The sequence below is a fragment of the Mustela nivalis genome (genome assembly GCF_964662115.1).
Source record: "Mustela nivalis genome assembly, chromosome: 4".
NCBI classification, from domain to species: domain Eukaryota; kingdom Metazoa; phylum Chordata; class Mammalia; order Carnivora; family Mustelidae; genus Mustela; species Mustela nivalis.
Genome location: NC_139023.1, coordinates 3,340,689 through 3,357,079, shown reverse-complemented (window position 1 = coordinate 3,357,079; position 16,391 = coordinate 3,340,689). Strand labels below are relative to the sequence as shown.

The window sequence follows — 16,391 nt, the reverse complement described above, 5'->3', positions numbered from 1 at the left end:
GGGACAGGGACACAAACATTCAATACATAAATATAGTTAAACACAGTTCATAGACTTTAAATAAGGGAGTCATGGCTTAGCCAAATGCAATAAATAAGGAAAAGAACCATTTTAGTAGTCATCAGATAATAGTATTCCATACTTTTTCATGTCCTATTTTACAGCCTCAGTCCTCCTAAAATAATAAAATAGGAATTGTCATTTTTATGCTGATTTCAGTGTTAGTATATTCTGTTCCAAATTTAAGTTGTTTTAAATTATGGGAGCATCCCTTACTGCTTTTCTCTATTTTGTATTTGATATTCTGATTAGGAGCAAGGTATATTTACATAGCATAATGACATCCAGATGAAAATATTAAAAAGCCGTTTGTCTACTTTTATATTCAGATGTTTGGATTCTATAAGTTACAGAACTCTTGATTGTTTTTTTAATCTAGCTATCATAGCCTTATTCCACAAACATAGCCGTATTCCTTACACTGCTCTACACCTCGGTTTTCTTGTTTATAATATTTGAGTTTGGTGTTTATCAGTAAAATAACCAAAATATACAAAATTATTTTAAAATTTGGTGGGGAAAGCCCAAATGCAAGTTATCACTACAATATCCTCATTGTTAGAGGTGTAATTTTTATTTCTAATATTTAAAAGAACTTGAATAATTAACTATGATCATCATATAGTCATTCCTTTTAACCCAGTAACCCTACTCCTTTTTCCTCTCAGTATCAGACCAGTGATGGAGAGAGTGTTACAACTATTAAAAAAGAAAATGCCCATGATCTGGATATTATGTCATTTATGCCATGGCCATTAAAAAATGTTAAAGCCCATGGCAGTGAACATCATGTGTCTATGTGATTTATTAGAAACAAAGGATTAAGAATGACGTCAGTGATAGTTCCCCAACAATGCAATGTTATAGACATGATACCATTTGGACCTTCCAAAATTTGTGCTTAATATAGAATTTTAATGGAAACACCCCATATGTCATTAAGCATTTCTACTTTACCCCCACATCCTCTGCCTTTTTACGCTTTGCACTCTTTCTTATGAGTACTTGTTTTTTTTCCAGATATGGTGTTTCTGAAGGTATTAAACATATATAGGAGAGGCTATCTGAAACCTAGGTTGAACCCAAAGGCTGGGGTTGTCACCGAATAGAGATATCATTCATTGACAATTCTGCTTTCAGTGGGTCTGATAATTTGTAGGGAAAGGTTCCATGATAACCATGGAAAGCTTAAAAAGGATAAAAATGTGTAGGAAACAATGGAAAAGTAGAGCTTAATGTAGTTTTTTACTTTTCCAGGAATTTTTAAAAAAATATATATAATCCTACATAAATGTATTTTAATTTCAGAATTTCAGATTATAGAAAATATAAACTTGAGTTTGTGATTCTAAGAAAAAAACACAATTTTAGTGTGAAAAATAAAGTAAATATTAACCAAGCAAAATTTGATATAGGTTTTATATAAGTCTAGCCCAAGAACGTTATAATAATAGATGATTTGCAGTTTTATTTACTTACATAAAAAATAAATTAAAACATGGTTATTACATCCAAGCTCGTGTTTGGACCTGGGAAGCCCCCAAAGATGGTTTTTACCTACAAAGATGCATTTGAAGGTATCCCAACATTGAAAGAGCTTGCCATGTCGTCCAGGAAGTAGACTACATACATGTTACCCAGGGAAGTAAGGAAGCAAGAATGAGGAAGGTAAGAAAGAGGCAGCTGTTACTGATGTGACTGGATAGGGTCCAAGTGTAAAGAGGCTAAGCCTCCAGGTTTCAGTTTGGAACGTTGCTATTACAGAGAGAACGGTCCGACTTCAAATTCCATCCTAACACATGGTTACTGGTAAAGATCCCCAGTAGGTCATTGGTCAAAAGAACAGGGTATTTGGAGAGACTACTGTTACGTGTTACTGCTGAAAAAAAAAATATCAGCAAAAATACTAATACCCAGATTGGAAACAGAACTCAAGAGGGGTCACCTTTCCTTTTCCTGGTGTCTTTTTATTTGTGTTGATAAAATCTAACGCAATATGCTATTTTCCACAGGGAGCGCTATTTAGACTGACATGCATTAGCCTTTATATTAAAATTACATTTAGTGGCCAGAGTTAAAAAGCTCTATTTAAATCTGTAAAATGCTTGGACATTGCCTAAACTGGTAGTTCAAAGCTTGAGAGTCCTCAGTCTTAGAGATGCTGCAGAAAACAGTGCGTACGTCCTAATATTTGCTACGCAGAGGGAAAAGACAAAATCTGTAACTTTTGCTCTGAGTTCAAATGGTACATAGTTAAAATAGCCTGTGCTTCTAAAACACCCCAAAACTGTTATAGTCATAAGGTTTGCTGTTAACACCTTTAGTTCAAGGCCATTTCAAAACCATATTGTATGTGAATTGGTGACCCAGTAGTTGCAGAGCAAGATTGTTAGAATGGACTGGAAAATGGTTCTCTTCACCCAAGATTAGAAAGGGGGTTTTATTAGCAGGATAAAAGAAAATCCAAATATACATGGGATCTGCACATTAGGAGGACCTAGAACAGGCCGTGTGCTGGTTTGCAGCGCTCTGAATGATAATGGTGCGTTTCGATATGGTTCTGGGTGATAACACAAGATGACCCTGATGGCAAGGTCACACTGAAGAAACACATACATATTTTTTCTTTTGTTTGTAATTTTCCTATCCTTTCCTGAAATGCCAGTTTGGGAGATTTCATGCAAACACAAGGCTAGAAAGATAATAAAAATCAAATGAGTGCTTGGCACATTTCTCAGACTGTAATGAAACCGGAGTAATTGAGAGAGTCAGCAAATCACAGTTATCAATCAAATTGTGAAGGTGGTGGGTACAGATGCCAGGTCTGATTTGCTGTTGTGGTCCAGAGAACCTGTTTTGTTTTGTTATTGATTATTTTTATTTGGTGTTAGCATTATTCTTAAAAACAGGACGGCACACATTGTCCCATTAGGACATATGCACACTTCAACGTGAGAGTGAGGGTCAAAGGTCAGGGTACGGTCAGCTTTTAAAAGGAATCTGCATAGCAAATAGCCGATCCTAAAAGTGTAAAGAAAGCAGATGAGCTAATTGCAAATATAAATAAAAAGAAAACAGGCACTTCAATTAGTGCATCAGTTAATCTGGATAGATTGAAAACTCACTTCCCACTCAACTCTAAAATTAATCTTCTCTGATAATGAAAGAGATGTCATTGCAGTGATTTCAGAAATAATGAATTTACCAAGAAATTTAATAAAAGAAAAGGATAAATCCCAGAACTTGGCATTTAAGGAAGATATTGTTGCTCCTAAATTTTCATTTACCTCCCTTTTTCTTCCTTCAGTTGATCTTGCTTTTATCCAGAAAACATAATTATCTTCTTTTCTTCCTTTTTTTCTAAATAAAAGACCATTTCTGATATTCAAAGTGGATTCAGAACAAAAGCATGTTTTACCCTAATTCTGAATTTTTAAAATTTTGAGATTTTGTGTGTGTGTGTGGTTCCAAACATGTTACTGAATGTAAATGTTGACAAGAGAGTCACCCAAGGCTCAATTTTTATCATTTAACTCTGATGAAAAAGGAACTGGCTTTAACCACCATTTAAGGGAAAGAACAGTTGCTTCTCTCCTACTGATGAAAATTTCAGCACTATAGGCAAGTTCCCTTGATGCTAATATAGATATGGTGGGCCCAACAGACAGGTGGAGTTGGCAAATAAATGTTCATTTCTTCCTTTTATGACTCAATGTTATCATGAGGGAAATCGAGAACATTTCCACAACACAGCTGTGTGGGATTCTCCAGCTCGTCTATCAAGATAACGCGGAGTCTTCTACTCCCCTGCAGTTTGGCAACCAGCGCAGATCTGAGGAGGAGACAGAAGATTACTCTCGAGTTCTGGGCTCCACAGGAAATGCAAGTTGTGTTTCAGAGTCGCCGCCTGCATCTATCAAGTTAAGAGTCTCTGGAGCTGCCTGTAGGATGCTGTGGCTCATAGAATCATACAGTGGTAAGACTGGACAAGACAAACAGTCGGCGTCTGCATCCCTCGCCGGCTCCCTGACAAGTCATTTTCTAGCACGTGGCTGTGCGCCTCTGGTGAAAGGAAACTCACCACTTTCCAGAGGGATTTCTCTGTTTCTGATGGTCTCTCATTTTTAGATGGGTTTCCATCATATTTGTTCTTGAAACTGCCAAAACACAATTTTTACTTATGATTCCTAATTTTATACTTCAAAGGCATCCATAAGAAATGTATTCTTTTTTTTTTTTTTTAATACAAAAACAACCTTACGTGTTTGAAAGTAGCCATCGTGTTCTTCAGGCTGATGGTCTGGTTATTCTAAGAACTCCTTTTGAAATGGGGTCTCAAGTCTTTTCTGCTCTGGACAGAGTCATTTGACTCAGCACCCAAAGTGTGATCACAGCCGTGAGGGGTCAGTGGGCTCTTGCCTTGGCCGACCCCACGGCCAAGCTCGTCCTCTGCAGTTCAGTTCTTCCTCTGATCTCAGCCAGCATCAGCAAGAGAAATCGAAGATATTGCTGGCCATCTCTAAGAATCATATTTGCCTCCGGAAGCTTCACAGTTAGGGCAGACAAACAATCATAATTTATACTTTTAAATTCCTCCAGAAAGGACTTCAGAGAAAAAACAAAATCCATAGAGTCAAAGGCCAACTTGTCATCTTCCCCTACCAGTCAACGACCTTGGAGTCTCCACTGCACAGGGTTCGATGTTGGGACCCTCCTTCCCTCCATCTTCCGTGCTGCATCCAGTGACTTGTAGCTTCACTGTCCCCTCTGCTCTACTCCCTCAGACCTTACAGCCAAAGCAAAGCCTTAGACTCACAAAGCGGTGTGGCCTTAAAGGCATCTACCCCAACCATGCACCGGGCTTGAATCTCCTCTAAGTTTCTTAGCCTCTGATGCAGTCAAATTAAGTGAGTGGGAGCCACAAAGACGGGGATTCCAACAGACTGAAAAGCTGACATCAAGTGCACAGTGGACCATACTCTATTGCTAAATATCCTTGTACAGGAAAAAGCAGACGCAATATCGCCAGGTCCGAGTTTTCAAGAGAAGCAGAAAACCGTATTTTAAAACAAACTTCCTTGAATTTTTAAAAGCTTTTTTTTTTCTGTTTGTTTTTTAAACTTGGTTCTCCTTCCCAAATATGTCTTCTGGATGGTTCTAGACTATAGGCCATCGCTATGGGACCTTTGTTCCATAGCTACATTTTCTCAGTTATCTCAATAATTCCTATAATAACCATAAAAGTATTCAAGAGAATACTAGTTAGACAATGTATAACTAGTATACATTGGTATAATAAAATGTTATAATAAAACATGGTATAATAAAACATGTATCAACTGTGATACAATGTCAAATAAAACAATGAAATGTATGTCTATCATGAACAACAATTATATTTTTAAAACACTGATTTAGAAAAAAAAAGACAATTAGAAAGCATGAAAATGATGAGTTTGATGGAAAGATTATAGTGATTTAAAACTTCCCTTCTTTGTCCTATGTCACATTTTTCTAATTCTCTTCTGTGAGCGTATATAACTTCTAGAAAGAAAAAGGAAATTAATAAGTCTCAACTATTATATGTTAATAAAAGGAAAATTAGAACACAAGATTTTATTGAGACTAGAAGAATTTCTTGATATGTTAACTGTTCCTTGTAGCATGTCTGTGCTTTTTAGTCTTTTTATATTCTTTTTTAATGCTAACACATGCTCAAATTACCCTTTTTTCAGAATCAATTTTGGTAGAAAAACTAGAAATGTTGTAACATCAAGATGAAGGGAACAGAAATGGAAAATGAAAATACAATATTTGTTAATAAGAGTATGAAATAAGAGAGAGAATCATACACTAGACACAAGATTGATGGAATTCTCTTAGGCGGCTGCTTTCTAATGGGATCTGACTTATTCAAAGCTAACAGCTTTGAGCACTCACTCACTCAAGGTACTATTATTATCTCCATATTAGATAAAGAAACTTTGACCTGGGGAGGTCAGCCCAATGTCACGGCTGCTAAGTGCCAGAGCCAGGATCCCCACCCAGGCCGTCAGCCCTCCAAAGCTGCCATGACTGCCCACTGCATACAAGCCAAATAATCTCAAGTCAGATGGAAAGCTCCCTGCTGCCCCATAAAGCAAAACAAAACCGATTTAGGATCCGAAGCTTCTCTAATGTCTCTTCTCTCATCAGATTTCCAGCCCATCATGTGGCCCCGTCACCATGACCTTGAGTGTTTCCATTCAACACAGTTATGTTTCCAATGAAGTTTCTTTCCTTTCTTCCACACCCCCCGCCCCCGCCCGCACACACTTGGAATAATTGCTGTGGCCGGCAGTTGTAAATTAGCCCGGGGCAGCTGACTCCTAGGGATAGGGAACAACTCACATGGGAGCATGTTGCTCCTACCAGACTAACCATCCACAGCATCCACGGCCTGCACCCCAACCCCTTCCTCCAATGGCCTCTCGCACTCGGGGCCACTCTTCTTCTGGCTTAATCATCCCAGGGCCAGGTGCCACAACCAGGAACAGTCTCTATGTCCCAGAGCCTGCTGAAATGATTCAGACGAGCCCACCCTAACCTTCAGAACAGTCTGGCCCGTCCCTTCTATGGAAAACACGGTCAAGACTCTCGTCCGCATTTTTCGCTTATCCCCTCTGCTTCCTGACGGACCCTGGTGTTTCCTGATGTGGCCCCCTTGGCACGGAGGCCCCTCCTCTTGGTATCTGTGAATACACCAAGCTGTCTTTTCAATGGCAATTACCTCCTAAACTATAAGCCTCACCGTATCTGGATAAAAATAAAATCTACATTTTAGAACATTCTAGAAAGCTTTGGTCTCATGGCAAGATTTGCACAGCCTGGAACACTAGGATGTTGTTATGAGTCCGTGTGTGCTGGGCGTGGGCCGCGCAGCGGCAGCTATGACTCCGACCGGGTCTGCGCAGCCCCGTTTGGACAGTAGCTCGGAAGTGACCCCACCGATGTCATGGGACATGGTCTGGTGTATTCCGTGCGGACACACCCTTCTGTTTGTCGGCAGATGATTCCGTATATAAATAAGTGGTGTCAGTGCGGGGAGCGCGAGGCAAGGTGGGGTGGGCACCCTCGCCCTTCCGGACGGTCCGCCCCCAGAACCTCTGTCCCCTTGCCTTGACTCCTCACAAGCTAAGGGAACATCCTAGTTCTAGGTCAGAACTTAAAAGCCACACCCATGTGACGAGGAGCTGCCAGACCAAAAGATAAACGCTTCGCGTCCACTCTGAGGAAGGCTCTAAATGCCCGAAATGAAGTCGGGCTGGAGAGAACAGGCCCGCAGCTACCTCATAAAGCACTGTTTATTTTCTCTTATGAAGGCTCACTCCCTCGGCATCCTTTCCGAGCCAAGGCGAGCCGTTCTCTGGGGCAACTTCCCATCACCGCTGCTGCTAGCCAGCTGGTCACCGCAGTAGTCAACACACTGACCCTGGAGAGCGGCGAGAGGCCCCACTGCCAGCCAGCTCGCAGGATGCAGCCTCAGCAAGGGGAAAGCTCCCAACAGCCCAGTGCCCTCTGGCTCAGACTTGGCAGTTTGGGGAGGCTGCCAGGACAGCACCAGGAGGGAAGCCAGGGGAACGGTGTGCCAGCGCCAGCAGGTGGCCGTGGCCAACAGCGGCTCGGAAAGCAGATCGGTATTTCCAGCAGTTAAGACAGCCCACGGAGGTGGGAGCCAATGCTGCCCTGTTATCCAACGTATAGGCATTGTTATAAATGACATCGGAGCCCCTGTACGTCCCTCATTGGGCTTGTTAGCCAGGTGGCAGTTTTACCGGAGTCATCACCGCTCCAAGCAAAGCGTATGTTATATCATTTAACTTACATTAGAAGCCGGGGAATTACGTTTCTTAAAATAATGTCATGGAGACCCCATAACAATGATCTCTGGTATTCATACAGCACTTTCCTCTAAGGCGGTTAACGCACCCGACAGACAGCGTCGAAATCAGACTTACACCACCGGTCCCTCGGGCAAGAAGAGGAAAGGCTGTCTGCTATAAACATTAGAAACCCAAGATCTAGATAAGTTGTTTCGGGATGAGGGTCATGCAAAATTGGAGACAGACTTGAGATGAAAATCCAGGCGTTCTGAATGGCATTTCACACAGAAGCCCGTGTATTAGTTGGTGAAGTGTATGGAGCTCTGAGCGACGCTGCTGTGCTTGTGTCCGTGTTCTATTTCGTTCAAATGACAAGACTGAAAGATGGTAAAATACAGGTTCCTTCTCACTTCGATCTGGAGTAGGATTACATACGTACTGGAGAAGAGAAAAATGGTCAATCTAAAAGTTGTTCTAAATTCTTTCCAGAACAGAGATAATAGAGAAAGCAGATGTTCTAAGAGCCGTTTTCCAAGTTGGAACAAATTTCAGTAAGTTGTAATGTTTCTGAAATGAGCAAGGCCTAGCAATCAGCAAGTATGTATTGCTTGCCTATCACTGAGCCAGCGCTGCCGTACTGGGCAAACACACACAAGAACTCCAAGACCACGTCTGTGCTTTTAGGACATCACAGTGTTGACAAAGCAGAACCAGTGACAGAATTACCACCCAGCATGAAGGGAGACTGGGCATCGGCTCCTCCTGCCGTCAGGGGAGGAAAGGAGAGCTCAGTGGAGCCTGGAGAGGGGCGGGGAGGGTGCCCAGGAGTGGGGGGGATACAGGCTGGGCCTCAGCATGGCTGAGATGGGCCCCAAGAGCCTCACCCTACAGAGCCCTAGACAGGGAGTCTGAGTCTTATCTGTCGAAACTTAACAGGGATTACTGGAACAAGCTTCGGGCGCTGAGACCCAAGAACGATGTTGGGATATTGGTGAACAAGACAGGTTGTGATGGCTTTGAGAAGTGGAGAAAGGAGTTTTGTGAATAGCGCTCGGTGTTCCCAGGTCTACCCACATCCCCTCTAGCTTGCTGTCTGCGCTTGGAACCATCCTGTGGGTCCAAGGAGTCAAACTCACCCAAAAGAAGCAGCAAACATATTGCCTCGGTTCAAACTTCCGTCCACCTGCTGTCTTTACAAAGCCAATGCTTATTTTTATGGCTTTTTAAAAAGCAGAACCAGTTGGAAACGGGGTAGGGAGCTGAAAGCTCCTTCTCCTCCTCCCAGTCCCCTCCATCCCGGGCGTGGACCCCCGATGGAGTTTAGCTAAAGCCCTAGGCCCTGGGAGAACACAGTTCGAAAGTCACTCAATGTGCTAACTCATGAAGGGCTGTTGCATCCTGTGAGCCTGAGAATAAAGCCAAGAATTCCAGGTGTTATTTTTAAGTTCAGGCAAAGGCTAAAGACGCACTCTGTCTAAGGCAGTGCAGTTGACAAGGGACCTGGGTCCAGGCCACTGCCCTTCCTACCGCCACACTCAGGGCCTCCCCAGCAACACCTCGCTTCCTGTGTGGTGCTTTACAATTAGGCTCACACATCACCCCCCTCTTTTCTTTCGCTGCTGTCGACATCCCCTCGCTAACAGGGGGACTGCCCGCACCTTTACTCCAGTCGCAAGAGAGGTCGGCTCTGGGAACTTTCCTCTCCCAAGGCCACTGAACATTTCAGCAGGACCGAGGCATCTCACACATCCCCTCGCTGTTTCGAAGCAGCATCTAGCACAAATTGTTTAGAACGGCTGCTTCCTGGCTTTGGATTTGGTTCATGCTATTATTATTATTTTATTTATTTTTTTTTTTTAAAGAAGAAGAACATTTTGAGCTGACTTCCTCTCCGGTACCATTCTCTTTTCATTCCGTTCAGTTCCGAGGCATCTGGGCCAACGCCAGGCGTTACTCAGCTTTCTCCTGACATTTGCCGAACCCCCGGTAAAGTTCCCCAGCTTCCTTCATAACTGACAGTGGGGACACTGCTGTCAGGAGGGAAGAAGGGAAGGTGTGACTGAACGGACACGGCATCCCCCATCCCCGCCGGCCTCTCTCCCTTCTGGGACATGACCCCGGGTTTAGAGAAGCAGCCGAGGGGCTGCCCGATGGCCTTGACTACAGAACAGAGCCTTTGAGCGATCCCTCAGGGGACTCGCTGGCTCAGCAGGGTCAAAGTCACAGGGCTAAGTTCCTTCTGTGTCTTTTTTCCCACAACCCTCCACTTAAAATAATTTAAAAAGCTGAATTTGCCCATAATACAAAGGCTGCCAGGGCACCAGCTAAAATGCCTTCTTCCAATCCCTCAAACGGACCGAGCCGGCTTCTGCCACAGGACGCCCGCCCAAGCCCTTCCCTGATGACTGTCTGAAGCAGCACCTTCCCACCCCACACCCCAGGTGCCCTTCAATGCACTTTCCTGTTTCGCCATCCAGAGAGCAGTTCTCAAAATCGCAAGTGATCTGGTTAATTTATTGGTTCAGTTTCTTGCTCTATTGTTTTTTACCAGCTGCTCTGTATTAAAATATAAGTTTCACGTATAATGAGCGTGTCCCTGACTGTATCCCTGGCATACTGCCTGGCACTATGGTGTGCACCCCCAACTCGCCCTCCCCCCAAGAAAGAGAACGAGTAGGTAAGAGGCTTGTTGCTTTCTCATGCCGTGTTTCAGTTAGGGCTCTGTGACTGTCCTTCACCGGCCCCTTCTCTTTGCTTCTCTTTCCTTCTGACGCTGGAGCAGACAACCTGGATGGCACAGTGTGCTCAAGTACAATGACGGCTAGCAGCATTGTTGTTTGAGAGTCTGTAAAAATATAATTCCAGGCAGCACCTCTCCCACGTCCGCTCAGCTTCGAGGGAATTAGCCACTTGCTGGAATCAGGGCGTTGGCTTGTCAAGGCGAGTAGCCGACGCAGGCGAATGGGAGGCAGGGGAGCACACAGGCATCAGGGAGGGAACAGGCTGGGATTATGGCCCGCGCCTCTTCCCTTTAAACATGCATGTGCCACCCATGTGGTCTCTGCAGTGCAGGGAAGCAGGAGACTTGTTGATTCTTGTTTTGAGCAAGTTATAGTTATGACCCGCATTGTTCAACACTTTGCTTTGTAGTCCGAAATTTCAGATTGTTCCAAGGAATCCTGGAATTCTTGGAATTCCATCTTGGAAGCACATATGGGCGTCAGACTACCAGTTGTAGACTTGGAAACACCATGTCTGAACCACTGAATCTGGCAAGCAGAGATGCACGTTTGCCGTACCAGGACCTCAACTCCTCCTACGTGCAGAAACACGGAGTCCTGTATGCATCACGGCGATGTTCGACTCCCAGAGTGAGAAGAGGAAGACAGCACATTGTGGCATCGGTTCCCTATCAAAATCAAAATAGAACGGCATCAAAGGGAATACACTAAAAGAAGCACACACTGAAGTATTTATCAAGAAAATACCTTGACGGAACACGAGCTGATCTTAGGTGAAGTGCTTTCGCGGGTAGCTGATTTTGCATTGGAATCTTTACCTAAGAGGGAGGGATTGCTTCAACGGGGCAGCCCTTCTCCAAGAAGCCATCATTGGGCCCATCTGCTGAAGAGCTGTGGGGAATGACGTCTGCCCTCCTGGCCTCGGCAGTCCACTGCATTAATAGGACGTAAGTGCTTATGCAATGGCGCTGGATCTGTGGCAGCTGTTTGTTCAATGTTTCATGCTTTTAGCCACATCTGCTCCAAATGAGTGTTAATATTGCAGTGGCATCCACCAAGGATGGGCTCTGTCAGCTTTGCTGAGGATCAGTCTGACCCCAGCAACAATGGAAAAGCACTCTGTGCCCAAGTGCCACCTTTCCAAACATCCTTCTCCTCTGAACCTGCAGGTTACATCATCATACCCGCTCTACCTTCAGCTTTCTCCTTTTCCGTGCCCCTCCCCAAATAAAAACCCAAGTCAGTGATTCTCAAGGAGAAAAATTGCATTTATTTCTAGCACCCTGTCCAGCAATGTCAGATAACAGTTTATTCATCCCCCGGCCCCTGGATGACATTGAAGCATATCAACAGTGACAAAAGTATATTGAATAATTATCTTGAAATTAATACATTATCCCAAACTTAAATAAATGTCATCTGATCAATATATCTTGGAATGGAAAGGGAAGAGAATGTGAAGGGCATCGCTTCATTATTCATTAATTTTAGAGTAATGTAGGCAGATGAAATGGTTATTTCAGAGCACTGCTATTATACTCACTGGCATTTTAAATAACTCCCAATATTTAACAGTATATATTCCCTTGTTGGAACAGCTTATAGATGTTAACACTTTCGCTTCCAGATTCTGCTGCTCTGGAAAGTCAAGTGACGATGTGGCTATTCCCTTTATTTCTCGCTTTAAAAAAATGCCTTTCCATTTTCACTGGAAACTGGTAGCTAGAGCATATACTTGTCTTTAGTCCTTATAAAATAGCTTGTTAATGTTGCAATCTTGAGGGTTCTAATTGTTCCATTCATTATATTCCCCAGGATGAAATAAATCATCCAATGGTATCTCTCTTCTCTAGTATGCAAATGGGATGTATAAGATAATACCTCCCAGAACTTATATAAAACTATATGGTGAATACCTTTAAAGGAAGACAATATATATCATGAGGAAATCAGTCTCTGGCTTCAGGAGATACACTATGACCAAGGACCATGATTAATGCAAATATACATTATAGAATATACATATTCTATTTGTATTTTTCTGTTCCATTTCCAAATTAGAAATCAATGCATTTCTATATATGGTTATTGTAATAACTTATAAATCAACACTGTGCTCATATTTAATCAAGTTGCTTACTTCCTCCCTCGCCCTCAAAAAAAAAAAAAAAAAACTACTAAAAAAAATTGCCCCAAACCTTAGAAACATGTCAATGTAAAGATAGTGTTTGTTAAAAATTGAGATATGGAACTCTTAATAAAAGTGAACCCTAAGATTATTTAATGATAGAACTCTTCATTTGTAAGTAATAGGAAAGGATATCAGTACCCACAAAATCTACTGAAAGTAGAATGATTGCCCGAAGAAGCTGAAGAAGAAGCTTCTATCAAACCTAGCGAGTTCTTAATAGGTGATAAAATCTGTTAGAAAATAAATAAATTCAAAAGCTTTCAGGACAGCGGATGGAATGTTTCTACCTAGGGGTGCCTTGTCTCCCATGTGCATGTGCTTATTACCCAGGCACGGACTTGGTTAATTAGGCTGCCTTGTATTTTCTGCCTCTTACGAAGTCTTTAAGTTGTGTCAGGTCTCAGGCAGACTCAGTGAAGGAGGAGCTGTCAGTGATCACCACAGATCCGTGACATACCTGCTTGTTTTACAGGCCTGGGTATTTCACACAGAGAGCGGCCACCTGTGCTGGGACTCAGGGCACTCTGATGACCTCAATTCAGAGAAAGTAACACAATTTTTAAATGCTCAGTTTTTCTCTAACCTGATAGATGTGAATTCAGGGCAGTGGACTGACATCCTCTTATTGGAGCTCGTAACATGATCGCCATATGTTCTGGAGTGCAGACAGACATTTTACACACTAGCTTGAGGAGAATTGATAAGATGTGACTATTCTTGAAACCTAAAAATTAAGTTTTAAAAAACTGTTTGAATAGTCTTAAATTTTTTTCTTATTGATCTGTAAGCCACTATATTGTGAAAGTCTTCACTCTTATGCTTTATTTTGAATGAGTTTCCTTTTTCTTCATACTCATTCATGACAAACCAAACAATTCTCTAACACCCAGGGTAGAACACTTCTCTATCATGAAGCCTTTCCCACTCTCTTCATTTCAGGGAATCTTGCTCCTTTGAACTCCTAAGGTGAACTTCTTTTTCAAAACATTGTCTATGGATAGTCTGCGTCAGAATCATCAATATTAAGATTAATTCAATTAAATTAAAATTTTAAAAATCCAGACTACCCTTCAGAACTATTGAATCAAAATTTAATAACCATTATCAAAGTACTTTTCTTGGCTTATGCTTTAATTATAAATTTTCCGGAGAAATTTCTCATAGGGTTGTTATTTCTTCCATTTTTCATGTACTTGCCCTCTTCCTGGGATTTATTTTTTTGTTATTTCTTCTACTAGGTTAGTATCTATTTCTGTATTTACTTATTTATTTTTATTTCTATATTATTTATTTGTGTTACTTCTTCCACTAGGGAAGCTCTCTCTGAAATGGTGTTGGTTCAAGACGCATTTGCTCAAACAACTAAAAGAAGGCCACCAATTCTGGGAAGAGTCCAAATAATGCAGAACTTTTTAAACCAGGATGGGGACTTTGAATTTTATTCCAAGTCTGGGGAAGCCATTGGCTACAGAGTGACATGATTTCGTTTGAGTTTTTAATAGATCAATACAGCTACTTTATGGAGTATAGACCATGATGGGACAAGAGTGCCTCAAGGGCAATGGGTTGGAGGCTGATACCAATCTAGATGAGTGGCAAGGGTGGCTTACAAGTAAAATGGAGATAAACTCAAATGCATTCAAAGTCTGCTTCATAGATAAATGAACAAACTAACGAGGGCCTTTCAACTGAGAGATGGGTTGTGAGGTTGAAAAAGTATAAAAAGGTAGCTAGCTGACACAGTTTTGGCTGTTAAATATGTAAACACGGTATTTCAACACAGCACCCTATTTGCTGAAAATCTGATGCATACAGAATTCAATGGACATATACAGGGGAACATACCTAAGATGACCTAAAAGAATCAAAGAACGTTCTACAAAGAGATTTAAAGGATGAATATATTTCAGTACAGAGTAAAGATGAAGAGTTCAATGTTGTACTTGCAAGTCACCACATACTGATTGAGCTTCTGCACTCAACTCCCTACTAACATCTACTCATTTCCTGATGTTTCTGATATTAAGTAATCATGCCATCACAATTTAACCTCCAGAGTTATATCCTACATGGTAATGTCCACATACACAAAATATTTAGAGTAAATATCATCGATAATGAGAAAACTTTAGAAGCATTCCTTTCAAAACAAGAAATGGTAAAGATGACCACTATTACCTGTTGTATTCAATATTCTCCTGAGGTTTTATCTAATGTAGTAAGATGAAAAAATGGAATTGAAGATACAAGGACTGGAAAGACATTAACATTTTATTTTCAGATGAAATTTATTTTAAAAAGTGATAAAAAATCCAAAGAAACTAAACACAACTTCTTAGACAAATTTTTGGTTGTAAGAGGAATTTAGTAACTGGCATATACACCAGCAAAAATAGAAAATATAGTGAGAAGGAAAGCATTTATAATAAGAATAAACATTTGACGTACTTAATGTTTACTTAAGGTACTAAAAAAAAATACATAAGACCTATATACAGAAAATTTTAAAACTTTTGTGGATGACGTTGTAAGATAAAGTAGTAATTTAAAAGATATCCCAAATTAATGTTAGGTAAACTCAAAATCACAAAAAGATGTCAATGTTTCCCAAATTAAGGTACAGATTCACTGTAATTATAATGAAGTGTTCAAAGAATTTTTCATAAAATTGGACAAGCTAAATGAACAATAGGCCAATAATAGCCAGAATATTCCTGAAAAGAACAATCAATATATTCCTGAAAGGAAAAATCAAGGTGGGAATATAGAAATTAATTCATCTGTAAAATGGCACTGTAGTACTCAAAGTCTGTTATGCAGCCATCTATTATAAAATCTGAATTATAAACTTTACCCACATTTATTTGGTAATGCCTATCAATCAAGCCTTCTAAATAACAATGAAAATAGCCAAATTCACAAACATATGTCTAACAAGAACCAAGTTCCCAAACACATGTCTAATGAAAGGACAGACCCCTTTCACAAAGAGCTTATGATATTTGTGAGTTCTGACTGCTCTTTTACAGGTAACTATATGTTTTTATGCACTATAATAAAAAAATAAACTTTAGAAAGAACAGCTCTATTTGTTTATTCTACTTGTTTTCTGAATTTGTTTTTCTAATTAATTGGGGTTTGTTTGTTTTTTTTGTTTTGTTTTTTAATATTTTATTTACTTATTTGACAGGCAGAGATCACAAGCAGGCAGAGAGGCAGGCAGAGAGAGAGGAAGGGAAGCAGGCTCCCCGCTGAGCAGAGAGCCCGATGCGGGACTTGATCCCAAGACCCTGAGATCATGACCTGAGCTGAAGGCAGAGGTTTTAACCCACTGAGCCACCCAGACGCTCCTAATTAGTTGTTTTTTATGTTGAGATGATTGTATTTCATATCAGTTGTAGGGCTTCCCCCAGTGATAACATCTTGCAACACTGTAATATAATATCACAACTAGTGTAGTGGCATTGATACAGTCAAGATTCAGAATATTTCCATCACAAGGATCCCTTATTTTACATTGTGGCTTTTTATAGTCAC

The 16,391-nt window shown here is 41.2% G+C and overlaps 1 long non-coding RNA gene across 1 annotated transcript in view; it reads left to right on the top strand.

Annotated features, from left to right (window-relative positions):
* LOC309862670 overlaps positions 1-16,391 on the top strand; it is a 73,889-nt gene that overhangs the window by 52,703 nt on the left and 4,795 nt on the right. The gene's annotated exons all lie outside the window — the stretch shown is intronic.